At 41.3% G+C, this 22,799-nt stretch overlaps 1 long non-coding RNA gene across 1 annotated transcript in view; it reads right to left on the reverse strand.

Moving 5' to 3' along the window:
- The window catches only part of LOC126401534 (uncharacterized), a 221,419-nt gene extending 199,861 nt beyond the window's left edge, over nt 1–21,558 (reverse strand). Inside the window, exons 1-3 of the long non-coding RNA XR_007571086.1 lie at nt 21,433–21,558; nt 9,767–9,836; nt 9,623–9,677 (exon numbers count right to left, since the gene is read on the reverse strand). This is a non-coding gene — a long non-coding RNA (uncharacterized LOC126401534). The remainder of the gene's footprint in view (nt 1–9,622; nt 9,678–9,766; nt 9,837–21,432) is intronic.
- Nucleotides 21,559–22,799: the final 1,241 nt, after the last annotated feature.

Below are 22,799 nucleotides of genomic sequence, written 5' to 3' on the forward strand. Positions count from 1 at the left end.
ACTTTGGTTGAATGTTTCCAACATGTCGGCCAGGTCGCAAACTTTGTCATTTTACAGCTAAACAGTACACTAAAACATGTTTTTAAAAACATTTAAGATGAGAAATGAGCAATGCAGTTGCAGAGTCTTGATTCATTTTTGATCAGCGCTGCCTGGTTTGAAAGTTTGGCGAGGTTCACGAGCAATGATTGACATGATTGGCAGCTCCGTGAGAGACTGCTCATTCTGATTGGTTGTTTTTGATGTGCCACGGTTGATTCTGGCAATACCACTACAGGCAGTGGGAAGAGGAGGAGGGAAATGGGTTTTTTTTTTTAAACAGACTATCTCATGTAACTCTTTCAGACTATAGTGACAGTTTCAGGGAATAAGACACAAAGTTTTCATAAAAGTTACCAAATATAGCTGGTGTATAACAGGTGACCCAACAGATTAATCTAAACCCCAGGTTTGAAAATACTGGTATTACTGCTATTAACATGTTCTTACTGGTAGCTATAATGGTAATATTGGTCAGATTTCTACCGTGTTTTGTGCATTCTCAGAACCCAATGGCTATCATACTGATAAAGGGCTTAGGCTTCGCTTCAACACTGGGGAGGACACATATGAAACTGTGCAGCTTGCAAGTCCTTCACAAGAAAATTTACAGACTCAAACATTCAATTTCCTGTATTCTGGTGAATTTCTATGCCCCAATTTTGGACATTTCTGCACCAATTTATGGTGTAAATGTCTGTTCGTAAAAATAAAAGTCCTCTACTACTTTAGTATTTATTTAGTTTTTATTGAGGGGGACAAATGCACATGTTGTATATATGGAAAGGGACGTGTCCCCTGCATCCCCCATGAAATCTACACCTCTGGGTCAGTCGACGATTTTGTCTCTGAGGGTAACAGCCAATATTTGAGGGGTTGCGGTGCAGCCAGCGGATATCTGGTTAACAGATATGCAATCTAAGACTTCCTCTTCAGTACGCCGATCATTTACAGTCCAATAAGCAACGTGAGATGCTATATATATGAATGCAGACACAGATTTTTTTTAAAAAGCCAATATAAACTTAAATCATGGTCAAATAATGGCTGATGGTTCTGAGATTACAATCCAGCTCTTTTGCTCAACACATGGACTGTTTACCTGCATGCAACCAAAGCCTGCTTAAACACGATTGGTCAATACTATTTTAGCATAAACTAAAATGCTTCCAATTCCAAAATCTTGTCCAGTTGCCTCAAGATTTTGCTCTAATATGCAGGTATCTGTGTAGAGGTTACGTTTTGTGTGGTTGAAATGTACAACCTTGTGTGAGTCTAACTTTCAAAGGGATTTGCAACAGTGCAAAGTGGTGAGGACAGTCAAGATGTTTTACAGACTGTGGCGTGTAGATTTAAGAGCAGAGGAGCTTGAGTGCTGAAGTGCCGAGGCATTTACAAGCCGCTGCCACATTATGAAGGACAAGTTAATGGGTAGCAGAGAGGAGGTGGATCATAATGCATTTTGTGGCCCGGGTCCAGCCGAGTCTTGACTTTTTAACAGGAATCTCAACCTTGCCCTCCGAAAGGAAGGACAACAAAGGAGAGAAAGTGAGAGCGAAGGAGGGAGGGAGGAAGTAATGAAGAGGCGGAGAGACAGTAAGAAAGATGATACGTAGGTTCTGGGGTTAGCTAATGTTGCCACAGAGTGCTCAGCTCAATCCAAGTCCACGTCAACTCTTGTTTCAGGGTTTGGGTAATGGACATCAAACCTCTGGCACTCTCTGCAGAGCCAAGGAAATTAAAGTTTTCCAACTCCTGACTTGGCAGCAGCCGTGGCAAATGATACCTTTCACCTGAGCAGGCGGGAGGGAGACGTTGCAGCGAGAATGATGTCACTGGCAGAGTTCTCCCGAGCCATTTCAGAAACAGCTTGAGCTGGAGACACAACACAGGAAATGAAACACGGAGGGTGTGACGTGCCAGCATCAATCTATTGTATGTTATATTTCTATGACACGAGCTGATAAACTACAAATTACTATATCACATTACCCTAACTGCCCTCTCTTTCTCTGGCAGGATGGCAGGCTGTGGCCCGTGCCAGTCTCTCACTCTTCCCGCATCACTACCGTTTAAACTAACATGGACGTCCTGCTGCCCAACACGAGTCAGGCAGAGTGATCCCTTGTGCCCGCTTTTATTACCTTGTTGACACCAGCTGCTAGTTTTAAGCACTTTTAAATGCTGAGGCTCAAATCACAGAATTAATGCCGTTATTCCTGCCCAGCTTTCTTTTTGGCAGTGCTTTTAAGCCCCAGACTTAACAACAAGCCTGGGTTTTATGCATTCAGACAGCTGGTGGGAATAAGGCAGTTGCCAGTGGTATAAAACACTGTGTGTGTATGTGTGTGTGTGTGTGTGTTTATAAATGTGGCCGGCGTGTGCCTTCGCGTGTGGGAGGGCATCTGAATATTAAAAACTGTCTTTTAAAAGTTGCTTGTCCGCAGTCCAAATATTAAAATTGCACATTTGTCATATTGGTCAGTCTTTGTAAACAAGGATTTATCTCTCATGCTCAGTATTTGGCATTAATAAAGGTGATTAAAATGCGGTGGAAATGTGACATACTGGAAACCAAATGTTGCAGATTCCTCCTTCCTCTTCACCAGTTTGACACTCAACTTCCACTCTCTCCACACTGGCACGCTTCATTACTACTACGCCTGTGTGAAGTCACTCGCCTCTCACACACACGCACACACACACCACCACACTCATGAAAAGTGTGCATTCCCGTGTGCACCCCCCTTACACACACACACACTTTCCCTCACTTCACACACACAAACTAAGCAATGCTATCTAGCAGCTGTACCTCTCCTTATGTGCAGAGAGTGTTGATCCCAGTTCTTCTCTCACACACAGTGAACATATGTCAGTCAGAAACAAGGCAGACTCTGTATTCCTTCTTCTGAATAAAAAGTTTGCTTCTCTTTTAATACGCCACTTCTAAAGTCTCCTCAGACTTATGTAGAAGGACCCCAAGCGATACGTGGAGGTGACCTTGTTGTGTCTGCGTGCGTGCGCGTGTTCAAATGTGTAAGCGTGCATGTGCGTGTGATTACAAAGGGAGGATCTGAGACGCCTTAGGTAAAACAAATACAGACTCTGATAGATGCCAGCAGCACCTGTCTGATTTACATTTCCTAATTGCAAATGAATTACCAAAGAAACATTTCACCAGCACCGACAGGCAACGCGACACAGAGACAAGTTCTACCTGAAGGAGAAAGTGTTTTCACAGAAATATTTATAGGAGGCTTAGGAAACTTCCACATAAGCCCGCCGTCCCCTGAAGTCTGTTTGAATGTATGTAGGAATGCAAATGTATATGTACATACATTAGCGACTGTGGAGTTTATGCACAAGCTTTGACTCTGCAATGCAGAGACACAGACAGGAAAACAAAACTCTGTGCACAGTCTTTGTGTACAAAACAGCTCTTCCTAACATTTAATAGGCAAGTTGCAATGATGCAAAGTTTTACCAAGGCTCATGATATTCACATACCTTGCTTTTAATGTCATGTAAAACATCAAACTTATTATTAAGATTACAAGCTAAATTTATGAAATAAAACAATATATACAGCTACATATACACAAATTCTTATATACATGTATACCTATACCTAGATGTATACCTTTGGGATTAGGGTAGTGGAAAAGGTGAAGGTATGGCAATGTGCATAACATACCAAACCTAGGTCTTAACTGTAACTGCCGCTCCTTAAAGGGGTACTTTGCTTATCTTTAACCAGCTTTGTACTATAACAATGTGGGTCGTATGTGTAAATGACCTATGGTCAATTTTACCAGCTCCCAGATCTCTCAGCCCAAATCTCTAGGGTTGTTGCTTGAACTACAGATATTAATTCTACAATTTCGTATGCCTGCCACCACGGACACAAAGAGTGTAAAAGTGGTTAAAGAGACAGTCAGTTACCCCTCTCATACTTTCCCACACATTCATCTCTTTGTGGCAGCCCGCCACGATTAAAACATCTGCCGCCACGTTTAGATTCTTTATCTTTTGAGCTGGACCATTCATTGGGTGTGCTGTTGGAATATACCGTTCGGTTATTCATGGCATCACATACTTTCTGAGCACAGAGCATACTCTTGGCACAGACGGAGCAGCAGAACTTCAAGAGCAGTGAAAGTGAAACTTACTCGTTCATTGTGCCGGGTCTATAAGTTTGTTTTCTATCATAAACAGCTCCGCTCATCCATCGATGATTTTTTTCATCTACCTACCTACCTACCTACCTACCTATCTATCTATCTATCTATCTATCTATCTATCCATCCACTTACCTTCCTACCGATCTGATCAGCTTGTCAAATCNTCTATCTATCTATCTATCTATCTATCTATCTATCCACCTATCCATCCACTTACCTTCCTACCGATCTGATCAGCTTGTCAAATCAATTATCACCCCACGTCTCAAACTCCACAAACTGCTACAAAGGGGTAAAAAAAGCTGAGTTCAGCCTGCGCTGCATTCACATACCTGCAAAAATCTCTGAATTCAGGGAGGGCACACATACAGGCAAGAAGAAAAAAGTACCAGAAATACTTGGAAGTTGGCAAAAATATTGTGATCAAATGTTAAAACCAAGCACTGCTGATCAAATATAAACGAAGATTCTGCTACTACGTTCTATATGTTTTGCCTCACATGTTTTGGAGACATATTGTAGCTTAAGATTATACTGTTATTTGAAATTGTTCGTTACCAGCCGGCCACCATATTGTTTCCTGTGTCAAAACAGCCAAGCTTGCATTATGTTACCACTGGCAGGAATGTTTATTGGTCTGGTACAGTGCAGTGCATTCTGGTAGTTGTAGGTCTTCCATCTCTTGAGTAAAAGCGAATGCCACAGCCCTTTTCCTCTACTTTCTCTGGTCATATAGCTCTAATTTCAAAAGCATAAGTGTCTTTCCACTGCATAAACAGCCCAGTCTTATGAAAAGACCATCTTTCCAGCAGTGAACTATTCTTTAATGATCAAACATTGTGAATAGGGATGCAACTAGCTACTGTTTCCAGTCACTCAATTCAAATTGCTCCTTGTGTTAAACCAACAGTCTTAAACCCAAAGATACTCAGTTCACTGTCACGTAAGTACAACCATCACAATTCACTTGCTAATGTTTGGTGTTTCTGCTAAAAGAAAATACTTAACAGACTCATCAGTCATCAAAAAACTTACTGTCTCTGGCTGGTTATATTGCAACAGACTCCTCTCACATTTTTGAAGAATATCAGCTTTTGCCATCACACAGTAGATTCAGAGTCTCACAGGATCGACTGAACAGGTGCAGGAACTCTTTTGTTCCTCAGTCTGTCAAACTATTTAATCAGAGTTTGGGTAAGCAGGCCTCACTGTATCTGGGTCAAATGTAATGGGGAATCATTCAATTGTTTGCACTGCATCCACTTTTGGTAATGTCAGATGTGCTGTGCAGCATTTGTAGTGTGGCTTTGTCATTTGGTTTAATATTGTGTTTTATATTTTTGTATGTGTGTGCATCTATGTAAAACAGTGTATGTCATGAGATTAGTGTTGTCATGATACTGTTGTATATAACTGTGATACAATACCTTGAAATATAGCAATTTTCAATATCCTTTTCAATAGCTTGGGAAAATTGACATTGAGGGAATAAAATTTAATTATTTTATAAATGATAAAAATAACAAGGCTATAACATGACAACGCCCACTTTTCTTTTCTTGGTAGCAGAGAACAGAAGGACTGTAGTAAACATTATCAATAAAGGAAGGCGAGAAAGATCAACTGGTATGAAAAATTAGGATTGAAACTGTTTCAAATATTCAAAAATAATATGTATCAACAAATCAATATTTTTTGACAATATTTGGGATGCAAGTAAAATTTAAAAAATGTTATCAAAATACTTGATTAATTGCCTGCTGATTGACCTATCTATTTATCTACCAAACTGTTCAATTCTAATTATGACAATCAAATAGTAGTCTAATGAGTATTAGACAAGGCACACCAAAGGACAAGCCAAAATCTCAAGGCACAACTGTATTTATATCTGTACACAACAGCCCCTAAAATGTGTGAGATCACTCTTATCACAGCATAAACGTTTGTTTTTATTTACTAAAATCAAATAACAATTGACAACCAACTACTAAAAAAATGATTCAAGAGTTCATTTTAAACGTTTTAAATTTCATCAAAGCACCAATAACACATCCATTTAAATGAGAAATAATGAATTACAATTTAAGACAACATGATGTGTCACACACTTAAAATTCCCTCGCATGAATGGTGACAAATAGGTTCCCTGTGAAGTTTTTTTAAATTAAAAAAAGAAGTACATTTCTTAGGTAGAGTTTGCCTCTTTATACCGATATAGTTAATTAAAAATTCATTCCTAACTTTTTGTGTAGGCCAAGTTGAATACTGCAATAATAATGTGGTTATCACCAAATCCCACAGCACACCTGGATTTGCATCATGGCACACCATTAGAGAAACACTAGTTCTGCAAACTAAAAAACAAACAAAAAGATTATAATAGAAATTCTTCTTGATCTGTTTAGTGTTTGTTACAGTTAATTTACAGGGGACAGTTAATGAACATTTAAACTGTAAAATGAATAAAAAACTAAATATCAAATAAACACCTAATTTGCATGTAACAATGTATGTAAAAAGTCCCAGGTTGTCATCTAAAAGAATGTCAAATCAAAAGTGAAAAGAAAGAAAGGAGCAAAACAATGGTGGGAATTCACGTGGTGTAGCTACTGTACGATGAGTCACCCTGAATTCTTTATTCCTCAGGTTTCAATCTCACCACCTTCCCACTCAGTCGCCACCTGGGGTGAGAAGTGGTCCTGAGGGCCCAAAACAGGTCCGACAGGTTCAGGCTGACAGTCAGAAAACCTCTCTACGCCCTCGCCCTAACTTCAGGACAACAGCAAACAACACCTGTCCTGATGATGTCATGCTCTCAAGGGTATCCCATACGCCCCTCAAGTCAAACTCACTTCTTAACCTCCCTCTGCTTCACCTCTCGCCGCCCTCCCTGAAACCATACACTTCCTGTTCCCATTATTCACCACTAGTGAGCATCAGCTCCCTCAAATACACCTTTAAATTAATTTAACACCCCATTTACCCTAAACGCCACACTATCGTCTTCTGTCATCTTTATGTTTGAAGTGTGGAGGCTGTGCAGCCGCACACTAACACCACTCTGACAAACGACCAGGCAGCTGTGAAGATTTTTGTCATTTTGCTAAAAGCAGAGCAGGAAATGACAAAACACAGAGATAAAACATGAAGGAGAGACACGAGAGGAACGCAGGTCAAAAGGTTCGGGTGACACAGGTGGATGTGGCTATGAGTTGTGCACGAACATGCACATACAGCATCTACACGTGTGCTTGGTGTATAGAAAGAAATCAGAGGGATCAAAGCAGAATATAAACCCATGTTAACTCCTTTTATCTAAACTTTTCTTGTTTCTGCGATCAGAGGTGTGTTGTGGTAGCGAGCCAGTCGTCTTTGATTTGGGAGCATGGCGCTGTCACCGCCGAGCACAAAGACACCACACACACACACACACAAACACACACACACAACCCAAGCAGCGGGAAACAAGAGAGGAGCAGCTGTGAGTTGCACTCATCAGTTCAGATTGAGGGAGACACAGGCAGGCTGGTAAACAGACACAGATGTACGGAGCTGAGCAGAACAGAGAGTGGGAGAAAGAGGAAGGTCACCCTTTCACAATGGGAAGGTAGCGGCAAAGTCAACAACACTCGCTGCGTGACTAAAGCAACTGTAAAAAAAAATTAAATACAAAAAAAAATAGGCTGGTCAAAGTTGCAAATGTTAATTTTTTTTCAAAGTTGAGTGAGCATTTATTTCTAAAAAAGCCCTTTAATATTTACTTCTATACATTTTAATTTGACTTGCACATTATTTCTGCAACAGTGACCACAGCTTGAATCCCTGCGACGCTTCCACGTGTCAAATTGTCATCATCCCAAACCTGTGGTGTCGTCTAATGAGCAACAACCAAATAATCTTCATTTGTAAAGAGGGAGAACTCGAGGAAATTCTCCTGCCAAGACCCTCTCATGTGACACACACACACACACACACACACACACACACACACACACACAGCTTTGTCAGCAACTGTTGCCTCCCCTGAGGGTGACACCCCACCTGGGAGCTCAATCCTGTCAATGCTCACTATCTCAGTTTCCCTTTCAGTCTAGTGTGTTCTCTCTCGTTACACTCATTCCCAGAGTTTTCTCCCCCCTCGTCCCGCCCTGGGTCGGTATTAACCCCAGTCACAGCTCCAGATACTTAAAGAGGGAGCAGCAAGGTGGTGTAATGAGGGCTCATACTTGAGTGTGAAGAGTTCATTTGAAAAAATTGACAGTGGGTAGGGATTAGTAGAGTTATTACAGTTTGAATTTTTATTACCTTTTTCATTTTTGTTTTTAATTTGGGTTTGTTTGTTTCAGATTATTTTATTTATTCATTTCTTTAATATTTTAGTTTTCATTGGTTTCAGTATTAGGTCCCGTTTATACGACAACAATTTCAACTGAAAACGGTAAACTTTAGTTGCGTTTTGGCCGTTCGTTTACACGACAGCGGCGTTTTGGGTGCCTGGAAGCGCAACGTTTTGAAAACGGGTTCCAGAGTGCAATTTTTTGGAAACAGCACCGTCTCCGTTGTCATGTAAACTTGCAATATGCAGTTGCTCTGAAAACGGACTTTTCGCACATGCGCATTGCGGTTCCAGTCACTAGGCATGCACGAGGCCAAGCTCTGCTTGTGCTGCTCACCCTATTGAATTTATCAACGCTTCCCCATCGTAGTGTGGATTTACTGTAGCAACTCCACCTCGTTGTCCGTCCAGACAAACGTTCGTGCGGTTGCCATTTTGTTTGTTTATACATCGCCACTCTGTAGAAGGAAGCGTAAGCGTCCAGCGCCAACTACTGGCCTGGCATGTATACTGCAGCGTTTTGGGTCATTTTTGCGGATGCGTGTGCACGGCGATTGTTATCAAAACGTTGTTGTCTAAACGCAGAACTTTTTTCAAAACGAAAATGAGAAACGATTCTGTTTTCAGTGGATCGTTTTCGTGTAAACATGGTCTTAGTTTTAAGACTTGTTTTTTCATAATAATGGGACAGGGTATTTTTCCAAGGAAAGATTTAATAGTTTAGAATAGGTATTACAATAGTAAGTGGACAAGTACACATCCTAGTCCCAATAGACCTACACTATGCTCCAAGCCTGTTTGTTGTGTTGACACATTTAAAGATATTGACAAACACTTGAGACATTTCCTGTATATCTGAATCGTATTTTAGTTAGCTTTCTAAGTACAAAATATCATAACACTTGGTTTTTGTTGTTTTATTTTTTGAAAAATATAGTTTTTAATTGTATTTCAGTTTGCTAAAATGTTTTTTCACACCTACTTTTAGTCTTCAGTTCGGTGTTAGTCGACTATAATCCCCTCGAGATGAAGAGAGGAAGGGGAACAAGATGACACCTACCTGTCGTCACCTGTGTTTTGGCAGAGATAGGGTGACTGACGCCTTTTGTTGTCGCCTATAGAGACAGGATCATCAGGAGTTCATGTTAGATGTGTCATAAACCTTCCCCAGAAGTGTTATTATAGTATTTTTAAATGTGTCTACCTTCACTGCAGCACACACTGTAGGTTCGTGTTTTCTGAGCAGCCGATCAGTCCAGGTTCGACGGGATCTTCTGTATCAGAATAAAGCACAGTGTGTTAGTGGACTCTCTCTTTCACTCTCAGTGGTCTCCCCTCTGACTTTGAATAAGAAGAAACACACTGAGATGTTTTGATAGAAAGTGAGATGCTCTGGAGTGAACTCCATGAACCGCCACCCCCTTTCCCCTGTTGTGTTTTCTCTACATTACTCTTTTCCACCAAACTATGTGCTGTACTATCATGTTACTACAAGAAAAAAAAATGTTAGGTGGAGCAGTTTCCTCGAGTTTTACACATTTTTCACAACATCTTACCAATTACCTCACTTTAAGTTTATCTGGAGCATCTTAACTCTCACTTTCCTTGTTTGCATTTCTTCCAGTTCTTAAAGAAACACGTAAGTCGTTATCGTGTGTCACAGTTACAAATAGTTACAAACTGTTACAAACACTTTGAGTCGAGTCTTACTCATCCTAGCCTCCAGGCTCCTGTAATGTCTAACCTGTCTGAGGTAAACATTTACCTGCAGAGCTGATCAGACATTAATGACTGATCACCACCTGGAGCCAAACCATTCTCCGGTTCCTGACTTAACATGCTAATAAGTTGTCCAGGTGTGTGTGTGAGTGTGTGTGCATGCGAGCGGTGCGCACACACACAAGCCGGGATGTTTGTAGCCCGCAGGAGGTAGAAGTGAAAGACCACCAACTGAACAACGAACCAGGTGGTGAAATCAAAGCGAAGACAAGTCGGTCCAGCAACTGTTATCCTCAAACAGCCAAACTAAAACTTCAGGGGGTTGAATCTGTACTCTTTGCAGCTGCTGCTAAAAACATCTGAGGGTCTGAGAGACAAACAGGCTGCAGCCAAACACTAACATTGTTTTTACAATGTTTGCTATACTCTGAATCTAATCTATATATTACATATATCCAATTTTAACTTATCCTTTTCTCTTTAAGAGGAAAAATGTGGAAATTGCAGCTGAGAGTGCTAAAATTTTGAAAACCTCATGAATGTGCTTATGTGCTGTATATAATGGGAATGTGACTTCGCTAATTAGAAGTTATCTCATGAATGTAATGCTGTTTTGTGGCCAGTGTTAAAGTGTCAGATGCTAGAGTTCCTGGTGAGGCGTGAGCCGAGGACAGAACTTAACTGGATATTTCTGCGTGGTTAAAGGGGCACTCAACCAATTTCACATACACAATCTTGTTTCCTCATCATGGTTAGTACTACTAAGCTTGTTAAAACAGCTGTGTAATGTCTGCCTCTGGAGGGAGTTGTCATTAGAGTTATCTCAGCTTGGGCTTTAAGGTAGCTACTGGGTTGCATTAAAGGATCCTGGTGGGATTTTAAACCGATACAAGAGACTTAAAGTCAGGATATCTGGGCTTCTGCTACTTCAATTATGGACATTCATTTTTTAAAAGTCTCTTGTGAGTCAATACTACAAATTTCCTGTATAGGTAAGGGTAGGAAGCCAAAATAGGTGGGGTATGGACACAACACACCAAGTAGGCAGGGCGGAGCAGGGTTTTTACCTGCTATATAGACTCTTGGTGTGTCTCAAATCACATACTTCCGTTGGTATACTTCCATGTATACTGTGTGCACTATGTACTCATTGGCATAGTGCGCAAATTTCAACAGGGTAGTGTTGTCTCAAACCAAACACGGCCATTGCGCACTCACCGGAAACGACCGCAAATTAGCTTGTTAACAAACTAGCATTAGCATTCGCCTTATCTGCTAAATTAACCCAACAAACATACTGCTGGCTTATACCCGACAACAGTATAGTGGTGCTTAGTGCAAAAAATCACATGTATTTGTACAACGCAGCGACGTTCACGGTCGCACAGTCCTCAGCCGCTATTTCCAGTTTGAAAAGTGGTCCCACCCCTTCCGCAATGTAGCCAAGATGGCGACCATTGAGGGCGAGAAGTGTCCATAGTTCCACACTCAATTTCTTGACCGTTTTGAGTGCACCATCCGGGTACTCATCGTGCACTGCATTTTTCCATACTTCTCAGTGTGAACGCACTTATACACTCAAAATAGTAAGTGTAAGTACAGAAGTACGCGATTTGAGACACAGCATCTGTCTTTGTAGCAAGTGGTTACATACCAGCTTCACTGTGTGTATATTTAGTTTTGCCAAGTGACAATGCAGTTGGTTATGCAGGGTTTGGAAGCGTAGGCTTTATTAACGTGTATTGAATTAATTAATTAGATCATTTTAACAACAGGATACATTGATATGAATTGTCAAACCACCCACAAGGTTGCTCTTCTGAGTCGCCTTGCCTTTCGTATAATGTATTCATTTTAAATAGATTTGGTTTTCTTGTACACAGTTCTGTGTAGTTTTTACCTGATAAAGGGCAAAGCCACATGTAAAGAAAAAACAAACCAGCTGCATACAAATAAATACAGAGAGCATGGCTTTCGTGATTACTGTACCAGTTTCAGTTGATTATAACGGGCGGGGCTACACATCCACCGCAGCATGCCTGCAGCAGCATGCAGCAGCATGCAGCAGCAGACGTGTCACGCCGCATCCGTGCCAAGGGAAGCCTATGTCAGCTGTAAGATATGACTAATGTTATGCAGCTAAACCATTGGGTTAAAGAGCCTACTTAAACTTCCTGGAAAAAGCGCATCATGAGTGGAAACCTTGGCTGCACTTGTAGGTGGAGATAAAGAAGTCCAACCAACAAACTGATCACAATGTTTTCAACAACTCCGCCTTTTTGCCCTACTTATTAAACAAAACGGCTGTTTTTTCCATCACAATTAGGATACCTCCTTCTAAATACATTAAACTGATGACATCATTACTTTTATGGGAAAGATACAGACAAAGGAAAAAAAACAAAATGACTTGTTTCACTGTGACAAAGCAAGTTTGAGGCTCTACACACCCATCCACCAGCATAACCGCCACAACCTTGGTTTCAGAATCACTAAGGGCACGCTGCTTCCTGCACTGACTCCACAAAATGGTCCATTATGAATGTAATTCCAAGGGATACTGACATGGGACCTCCAGAACTAAATCCTCCGCCTGTGAGAAACACTTCTTTTACTTTTTCTGTTGTCAAGTGTGAGCAAGTTAGGTAAGTCAGCCCAGAGATGCAACTTTCCCCCTCTTTCCTCCTACCATCACCTTGAAAGCGAAAACAAGTGTTGAGACTCCGGCGGACCCACGACATATTCTCATTTAGCGGCTGCGCTGTTGTGGGATGTCATGGCTATTAATTCTATCTGAGCTTCATTAATCCACATTTTCCCATCCAGCCCCCCTGTCCTTAATCATCATTTCAGCCTTTGCCAGCATGGCCTCTGGTGGCCAAATACAACTAGGGTCACAATGTGTTCCCTCAGCACTCTGGGAGTACACGCACACATACACATACATACAAAACACAGATAATAAAACAGGGCATCCATCTCAATCACACAGTATTGGGCCCATGTCATTACACTCCTCTCGCTGGGGTGAAGCACAGAGAGTGTATACACAAACGTACGCTCGCAGACAACTGCCTCGGTGCATAGAGAACTCCAACAGACTGAGAGTCGTAACACTTGCCAGGTTGTGACATCCACTAGACCGAATTCATCTTGTATGGCACTCTTGAGTGATATCTGATTTGTGAAGAAGCTGAAGGTCAATCAGCAGCAAGGGGAGAGAGGGAGGTAAAACTAGAATCAGAAGGGAGGCTTTAGAAACGCTAGCTGCTGGAAGAAAAAAAGAAAAGAAACCCACACTGGCAATTGAGTGGTGGTGAAAGAACTATCAAGACTGTCTTAACACAGCTCAGTCCAGGTGGGCGATTGGTTGGAAACCGCTTATTGTTCCAGCAGATCTGAGCTGTTTGCCGTTATCTGAATACCAAATGGTTCCAATTTGCTCTGTGAGGGGGGTGGGAGGGGGGGAATACCACGGAGGGGGCCAACACACACAATGGAAACTGGAGAGGGTAATCTGATGGAAATCTCTGAATGTTCCTCTCCCGGCTCGCTAAAGGTTAGCCTGCTTAACTGCCTGTCTGCTGGGTGGTTGCTTGTTATTCATTCAGAGAGACAGACAGACAGAAACACGTGAGGGAGAACGGGTGTATGCATAAGAGGAAATCACGATGGATGGTGGGTGGTAGTTTTGCATACTCTGTGGGATCTGATACGGAAAGGTTTCCCCTCAGCTGATGTTTGACTTCTGACTCAAGATCATCTGCCGACCTTTGACCTTCAGATACCTCAGCAGCGCCTGTCGGCTCGGCCCACCTCTCCAATCGGATTCACTCACTCGCACACCAGCACGAGCAAATCGTCCCATCATACTGCTCCCACTCATATAAAAGCCATTTCCTCTCTGTAATGCAGATAGCACATACAGAGAGCAGTGGATAAAGGAGGAGTGGAGGGGTGGGGGGGTCTGTCTGCATCACAGGACTGTAAGCACATAGAATAACTGTCGCAGAGCACAGCCAAAAGCCCTTAGCATTGTGACAGAGCAGATGTTAAGAGTAATGACAGTGGAGATTACCCAATAATTGTAGCAGTGTAAATCATTTCAGAGGGGGGTGGGAGAAAGGAGGAGAGAGGGGAGAAGAGGAGGAGGGATGAAACAAAGGAGGATGAACCGCGGTTGAAGCACAGAACGCCTTATTGTTGGTATGATAATGTAAAAGAGGACAATTCATACGCAGCGCTATTTCATTTTTCTAACTGTTTATAGGCAGACGGCTCATCTGTAGTTGCATAAAAGAGGGCGGAAGCTTCCAGAAATAAGTGCCTGCCATGTTTTGCGGTGGTGGTGGTGGTGGTGGTGGCGGCGGCGGTGGCGGTGGCGGTGGGGAGAGATAATGGCGATTATGACGATGTGGCTGCTAGTGTTATTGTCTGTGTTTGGGAGCTAATCGCTGTGATGCAAGCTGCTGCCTGAGGCCAAGGATAGAGGATAGAGAGGCCCCTCCATCTAAGAGTGTGATGACACATTTCTCCCTAACATCCCATAACAACATCGTCCTCCCCCGACCTCCAGCTTCAAGCCCGCACCGGGATCCCACCTCCCCTTGCCACAGTTCACCGGAGCTCACATGGGTCAACAGATCAGGGGCCCTGGCACCTGCTATGAGCCCCTGTCTCTGTGGGTGCACTTGTAAGTGTAAGAGTGTGCGTGTGTGTGTGTGTGTCCCTCTCACTTGCTCTGTTGTCGCCTTGATTGTGTAATAAACTTTATTCAGTTAACCGTGAATTATTGTTAATTGAACTAAAAAGTAATTTTCTTAATTGAAACAGAGGGGGGAGGGCAAGACCAGATTAACGATGTAAAGGAGTGTTCCTCTCTCCCTCTCTCTCCCAACATCGTGAGACTTTTATCTTGTCTAATTCTTTTTCCCATTACAGTTTCTCACCATCATTTTTTCTCCCATCCTGCGCTCGCAGTAAAAAGCCAATAATCTACTTAGCCTCACACCCATCCTAAAATCAAGGCAGGGTGAGGCTGAGACATTTCTGAAGAACACTACTGCTTGTAAAACGCTCGTTTGCCAAAAGCCTTTAGCCCTTTTCACACGTAAATTCACTGGCATTAATCACATAAATTGTTTAGTCATTCACACAAGCAACGCCTTATTTTTTTTCCAACAAAAGACGACCGTTCGACACAACCACCAATAGCATCAAAGCCCTCTGTTGCCAGAATTTTGAGGCGTTATACACCAGAGCATCCTCGTGTTGTGCATGTCCACTGCTGTAATTTAACACCTTTGTTTGCACAATATGGAATTATGGATCTTTAGCACTTATGTTGCGATGCCAGAATTATCTGATCTACCATCATTGGATGTATATCAACTTTCTATTCATGCGTGCCCTGTTAAATGCGATGAAAACAATGGTAAAGGCTGCATGTGTTAAAGCAGCTACGGATACAACCAGGTCTCACTCCCAGCTCATCAAATACACACACTTGGTCCGTGGCCCTCGGCATCAGACATCCTTTAATGGCTGTATGAGACGCACCAAGGGTAACTACTGTGGTATGAGGTAGGGCTGGGCAATAGGAAGATATTGTATCGTTACCGAGAAATCAGACTATATATATTGTCTCAGATTTTGGGTATTGTTGTATTATGATATGGCATAAATTGCACTTCTTCCTTTGTTTTAAAGGCTGAATTACAGCAAAGTAAGTAACGGTATCAATTTATGAGACTCTTCTATTTGTTTTAAGGCTTGCCTTTACCCACTTAGTCATTATATTGACATTATTGATGATTATTGATAAAAATCTCATTGCGTTAATATTTTCTGGGGAAAAAAATAGACATCACCCCAACTTTGTCGCATCACAGAGGGTATTTGGTCAGAAATATTATCATATTCGATTTTGTCTCCCAGTCCTAGCATTGATAAAGTGCTTTTGAGGAGATTTTTCTACATTTGATAGGCAAATTATAGTGATATAATTTTCAGGGCATATTGGGGGGCAAATTGGTCAAGCAAACTCGGGACTTTCACCCCGGAGCCCGCTGTTCGTGTCCCGTGTAATACCAAAAGTCAGTGTAGTTATTTTAAATCTAACCACGGACCCTTGTTGCCTAAACTTAAGGAGGTAAACCTAAAAAAAAATCTACATTCTAAGTTTGTTTCGTATGCATTTAATGAGCAGAAACTGTACATTTCTTGTGAAAACTGAAATTATTTTGAGAAGAGAAGAGATGATGCATGTAACAAGCGTAAACTGATACGCCATCTCTGAACATCAAAAGTGACGCAGGAATGGTACATACAGTAGTAGGGATGTGCCATATGATCTTGTTCACATTAATACCTGTGTAATACTCACAATATTTTGACTTGCTGACATATTGACGTCAAACTGTTACCCACGGCAACAACTTATTATTACTACAAATTATTACAGACTCCAAGGTGGTTCCAAAAAGAGGAGCAGCTTCAGCAGTGTGGAATAAACTGTGGCGTCCTGAATGTTTTATGAACAGCCCCGGACTTCTGAGACTCTTTTTTTTTTAGCAAGTTACCGCTCAGAGGGAACTCATTCAGTGGCTCCTCTGGCAGCAGCACAGCATCTCTTCCTCTCCTCTTTTGCTGTATGCACACGGAAGTAAGTGTCGTCAAGTGATTTTGTCATAAACCCTTGGTGATGTAAACCTACCTGATGCTTATGTCTCAACAGAAAACCTACATATATGTGAATGTGCAATAGTTACGGTAGCATAACAGCATGTCACAGGTTACAGTGTGATAACAAGAGTGATGACATTTTTCCAAAAGAGAAGGAAATCACCTGTTGATTTTTATATNCCAGGAGACATTTTTTGTATTTGGGAGCTGTTTAAATATGTAATTTGTGGTAGATTTTATTTTGTTGAACTATTAATAATGTATACAGAATCTGAATCTCCCTCTGTGTTACTGTTGTTATTTACAAGAAATGAGAGATCATTTTGTTTAGTTTTACTGAATATTTGAAGGAAAACTGTACAACTATATCACTTATTCTGTTGTATTTCTATGCTCTTAAATTAATAATGATTTTTTTTTTTACTAATTTGTCATTTCATGAAGAATATGGTTATCGCAAAAATAGCCTGAAATACCGTGATATTATTTTAGGGCCATATCGCTCACCCCTTATACATAGTGTATCATATTGTGACATGTCGGTCAATTGACTAAACGTTGGTATTTGACGAGTTGGGAGTGAGAATATGTTGACATATACATTAGCACATGTACACAAGATCAATAATACATGAATCTACATGATCACCATACACCCTGCTGACACTGTGGGGTACAAGTAAAACTGCAGAGGAAGACTGCTTGGGAATCGTCTTCCTGATATCCCATTTTATTCATTCATTTATTTATTTAACCAGGAAGTCCCATTGAGATTGAAAATCTATTTTACAAGGAGAGATCTGGCCGACGTAGCAGCCAATCAAAACACAATTAAAATGCAACAAATACAACATATAATACAAAAATCCAGAATGAAACAACAACTATTCAGATGTGGTGGCCTCTCAAGAAAAACAAGCACCACATTCTTTACAATGCCCTTGAATTCATCAATGGATAGAAGTGTTTCTGAAATGTTTTAAAGTCTCTGCAAGAAGTAAATCTCATTTTAGATGGTGCACTTGTCAACACTGCAAAACATCTTGTTTGCTCAGTTACATAAACCTAATAAAGGACACAAATTTTTCTTCCAGTCACACAAACGACACTTCTTTAACAAAATATGACCATTTGCAGAAATCACACGCAGCTACCAATACTGCTGAAGCCCTCTGCTGCAAGAATTTTAGAGCTTCAGATGTAAATCATCATCTCCTCATCCATAATATTCTACTAAATCTATGTGGGAGAGCGAACTATTCCACAAGAAAGGGGAGCAATGTTTTGGAATTCAACCCACATACCAGAGCTACTGCAGAGCTTCAGGAAACAGTCACATTCCAGTAAACACATGTGGAATTACGAGGGCAAGAGCTCCTGGTCACCAGCCTAGCCAAATATTATCTCATACAGAACAATATCACCCCCCTCCCTTTACATAGCAGCTATTGGCTGAGAGGGAGGAAGTGATGTATATTGACTTTTCATTTGTGTCTTGCTGACTCTGCTGACAAAGGGACCAAACCACTTCCAGCTGCGAAACCTAGAGAAAACAACCACATTCTGCTGAACATGATTCAGCTGCATTTTGCTCCTCAAATTAGGCTGTTCATCAAGCACTTCTGCTGCTTCTGTTGCCGCCACAATTGTGAGTCATGCAGTGGTTAAAGTAGCTAAATGGCACTCACGCCATTATCACAGTAATATTCCGCTAAAATGATTAGTACATTACATGTAATATAACCAAATGAGGCCTACAAATGACATAGCCGCGCACGTTAATGAGATCCATGTACACAATAAAATAAACATTATCCATCTATTCCTGCTGATCTCCTCCGCATTAACACATGACCTCTGCAACGTGAACATTCTTGTCTAACAATACCAATCACCCTCCACTATTTGTCTATGTATAGAGTGTGTCTCCGCCAGCTCGCACCTTGTCAGTCATAAAAGCAGTGGGAGAGGGGGGAAGGGGGGAGGAGACGGAGGAGGGGATAAGAAGAGTGCCATTACCAGTGTTCTGGACCCGTGTCTTCCTAGGGTGAATAATTACGTCTGACATGTCGTGAATAGGGAGGGACATTATCGCAGTGATCCTCCGTACCCCCTCTGTGTGTTCCCTTGCACACACACACACACACACACACACACACACACACACATTAGGGCCCCTCTGAATGATTTAGGGGGTCTGTTAATAATGCAGGGGCTCCTACAGCTAATTAGGTAAGTAGCAGAGGGCGCCGGCTGTGACGCCTCAGCTCACTGATACGAGCTGTAAAGGAATGAAGCATCGACTGCGCACACATGCTCGCACACAGTTTGGGTTTATGTTTCACCACACACACACACCCTAACCTCAATAATAGCCCTGATTGTTTTCAAAAGGGTTGGATTAAATTTGTGCTTACGATTAAGTTTCATTATTGATCACGGTGCAAAAATGACGGCCTGCAGCAGCAGCTTCCCTGCTCCTTTCATTCGCATACATTATCAATTATTAAGTGGGTGAGGGAAGGTAATAAGTAACAGGTCTGTGCGCTGTGGCCCTTTGGTATTTTGACAAGCAGCATCAGAGGGGCTGAAAGGTAACAGGGATCTGTGTGCTCCAGGAAAATCAATAGAAAGTGATTATCTTGAGAGGGAACAAGTGGGGAGCCAAGGTGGGCCTTGTCACGTGTACAATCTCTCTCTGCCTCTCGCTGGCGCCATAGCTGTCAGCCCTGTAAGTGCAGTGTCAGGGTGATTAGAGAGCAGCGCGGCCCAGACAGAGCGCAGCCAACCTCCAGACAAGCCCTCCAGAGACGAGCACCACAACAAGCCTCAGCCCAGGGTCAAGCCTACTTTGTCAGCCTCCCTGCTCGCAGGATGGGCCCCTTCAGTGCACAATCAGGCACCATCTTGTATAAGAGATTGCAGGGTCAATGATATATGGCTGCTTTATGGTACCTTCAGGGGAGAAGCAGTTTTATTTAAAGGGCTGTTCCACCCAAAATGCAAAAAACACATCTTTCCTCACTTAAACCCAGTGGCATGTCGACATGCAGGTGATTTATTTGCCAACGCTCTGAGACATTGCTGAGATTTTTGCCTCCACCACAACACAGTAGAAGTGAATGGAATTAACTACGTTCTACTTAAGAAATACTTTGCTCTTAACATCAAATCAGCTGAGTCTGTTCTGCAGTTTAAAAAGGTTGTTAAAAACCCACCTGTACAGACCGGCATTTTGATAACACTGACAGATTTTGTATGTGCACGTATGTACATATATGAAGCCTTTATGTGTATGTCTGTGTATTGACAGGTATGTAAGTGTATATATGTGTATGGATGGACATATGTGTATATGTATATACATCTGTATAATTCTCAAATTGCATTTTCTGTGAACTTATTTGTTTTTCATAGTGTATGGTGCTGTACTGTACAGCAATTTGGAACTCTGGTTTAGAAAAGCGCTGTAGAAATAAAGTTTATTATCATTATTTATTATTACTCACAGTTGTCAGTGTGTTCAGTGGATTATACAGTGTAATGAGGGTGCTTTTTTCCTGTACAAACTAAATTTCATTCAACTCCATTGTATTGGGGCAGTGGTTCTTCACGGTAGGCCGCTGCAGGGGGGGCATGGATGACCAGGGAATAAAATACAGAGTGAAATAAAGATGAATAATGCTGATGTCTTTATTTCTCTAAAATAAAACATGGATAATTTTTTTTTTTTTTTAGGTGCTTCCCCATTTATTGTTAAGGACTGATTTGGGGTTGAGGGGTCACAAACTTTTATCTATTTCTAAAGGGGAGAATGACAGAAAAAAGTTGGAGAACTACTGATATAGGACATTGTACAGGACCTTTTTCCTTTACAAACTAAATTTCATTCAACTCCACTGTATTGGGGCAGTGGTTCTTAAACTGTGTCACTGCAGGTGGGGCGTGGATGACCAGAGAAAAAATATGGAGTGAAACAAAGATGAATAAGTAACTTTATGTCACTAAAATTAAACATGGATAAGTTTTTATTAGTTCCTTCCCCAATTATTGTTTGTAACTGCTAAAACATTTGGGATTGGGAGGGCACAAACTTTTTTGTTTTCTAAAGGAGGGATGACAGAAAAGGTTTGCAAACCATGATAGTATAATGGAGGGCCATTTTGTGCTTTCCAAATTAAATACCATTAAACTCCATTGTATTGGGAAGGTGGCATAAATCTCATGGATGTGTACTGAAACATTGATGACATAGACCACATATTACCTGGGGATGTAACGTTAACTTTTAGCCAGCTTCTCAGAGTGCTCCTCTGCTAACAAAACTACAAGATAACCTACTAGCATCCTACAGTTATGACAATATACAACAGCATACTTTAAAAGCTGTGGAGAAGAAGCTAACTTCAGTCACTTAACGCTCAGCAGTTTCATTAAATATCCACCGTCACAGGCCATAAAGCCTACCTTGTCTCCAGGGTCCTTAACTGTCGCTGATACCTGGTTAAATAAATATGAAAGGACGTCATGTTGAGGTTTCCACTACACGGACACTGTGGACTTTCGGACGGGAGAAAACGTTTGAGCACATACAGTGTAAACAAAAGCGTCCACGCCAGGTTTGGGTTCAGTCCACCTGATTGACACACCTGTCGTTAGGTGTGTAATTAGGCTACGTACGTAGAGGAAAGTTGCGCAGTTGATATTTTCTGGCAACAGGAAGTTGGTTTAAAATTGGTACAAACTTTAATACTTTGATTCCACTTCACAGGCTCTGTCTTGTAAAGCAAACAGGTAAAACTACATCGATTAATATGAATTTAATTCTGAGGAGAGGGGAGACATCTCATGACAAGATACACAAACTGTTTTAAGACAAAAATAATCTGATGACTATTGTGAAACTAACTTCCTTATGGTCAAGTGCAACTACAGGAGCCTGTTTGTCCTTAATACGTTTCTATATGGGATGTGAAATGTGTTGTTGCTGTTTTGTTTTTATTTTATTTATTTATTTGGTGCTGGTTACAACCCATTGCCACTGGATGAATGACCGGATGCTGTTCCTTAATTTATTTATTTTTTTGAAATATTTACAATATTCCATTAAAGGGTCAACCCAAAAATGCTTTAATATTTTATTTTGAAAGGCTTAAGATCCTTCCCCAAAAAAGAGTTTATAAGAACTAAAGGTATAGGTGTAACAGGGTCAATTATACAGCAGCACTATGTGTAACAATATCAAATGTACATCTGTAATATTAAGTGTTATAATTACACAAAAGTTGTTTCAGTTGTTATTACCTGACTCACTCAGGCCTCCATAGTTAATATGTGGAACATTTTATACTCAGTTTCTGTACCCCTACGTTCACCTTTGGGGATACCTCACTTGTAAAGGGGTGTCTCCTGCCTTACCTCTCCCCTTTTGCTGTTGTGCTCCATAGGAGAGGTAAGCTGACATATTGCTAACATATTCCTGTGTCTCTTAATTTGTGTAAGGTCTCGAGTTATATGGTCGTAACTGATGGAGGATTTTGTTTTTACCTCTCACTGTCAGGTGTGTTTCCTGTGTTTTATTGTACTAAATTGAATGTAACATGGCCGCCCTTTTTGCTATGGCTCGAGTTATATGGTTGTAATTGATATGGGGATTTTGTGTTTACCTCTTGCTGTCAGAGCTGTCAGGAATAAACGGAGATCACCTCCAAAGATATCCATGGTCTGGGCCTCTTCATACCAACACATACAGACAACACCAGAGTCCACCGGTTATAGGCTATATTACCATGTGTACCTTTCTCTGTGAATGCTTATTTGTTTGTATAGCCTAT

This window comes from Epinephelus moara, chromosome 14 (assembly GCF_006386435.1).
Source record: "Epinephelus moara isolate mb chromosome 14, YSFRI_EMoa_1.0, whole genome shotgun sequence".
Lineage (NCBI taxonomy): Eukaryota > Metazoa > Chordata > Actinopteri > Perciformes > Serranidae > Epinephelus > Epinephelus moara.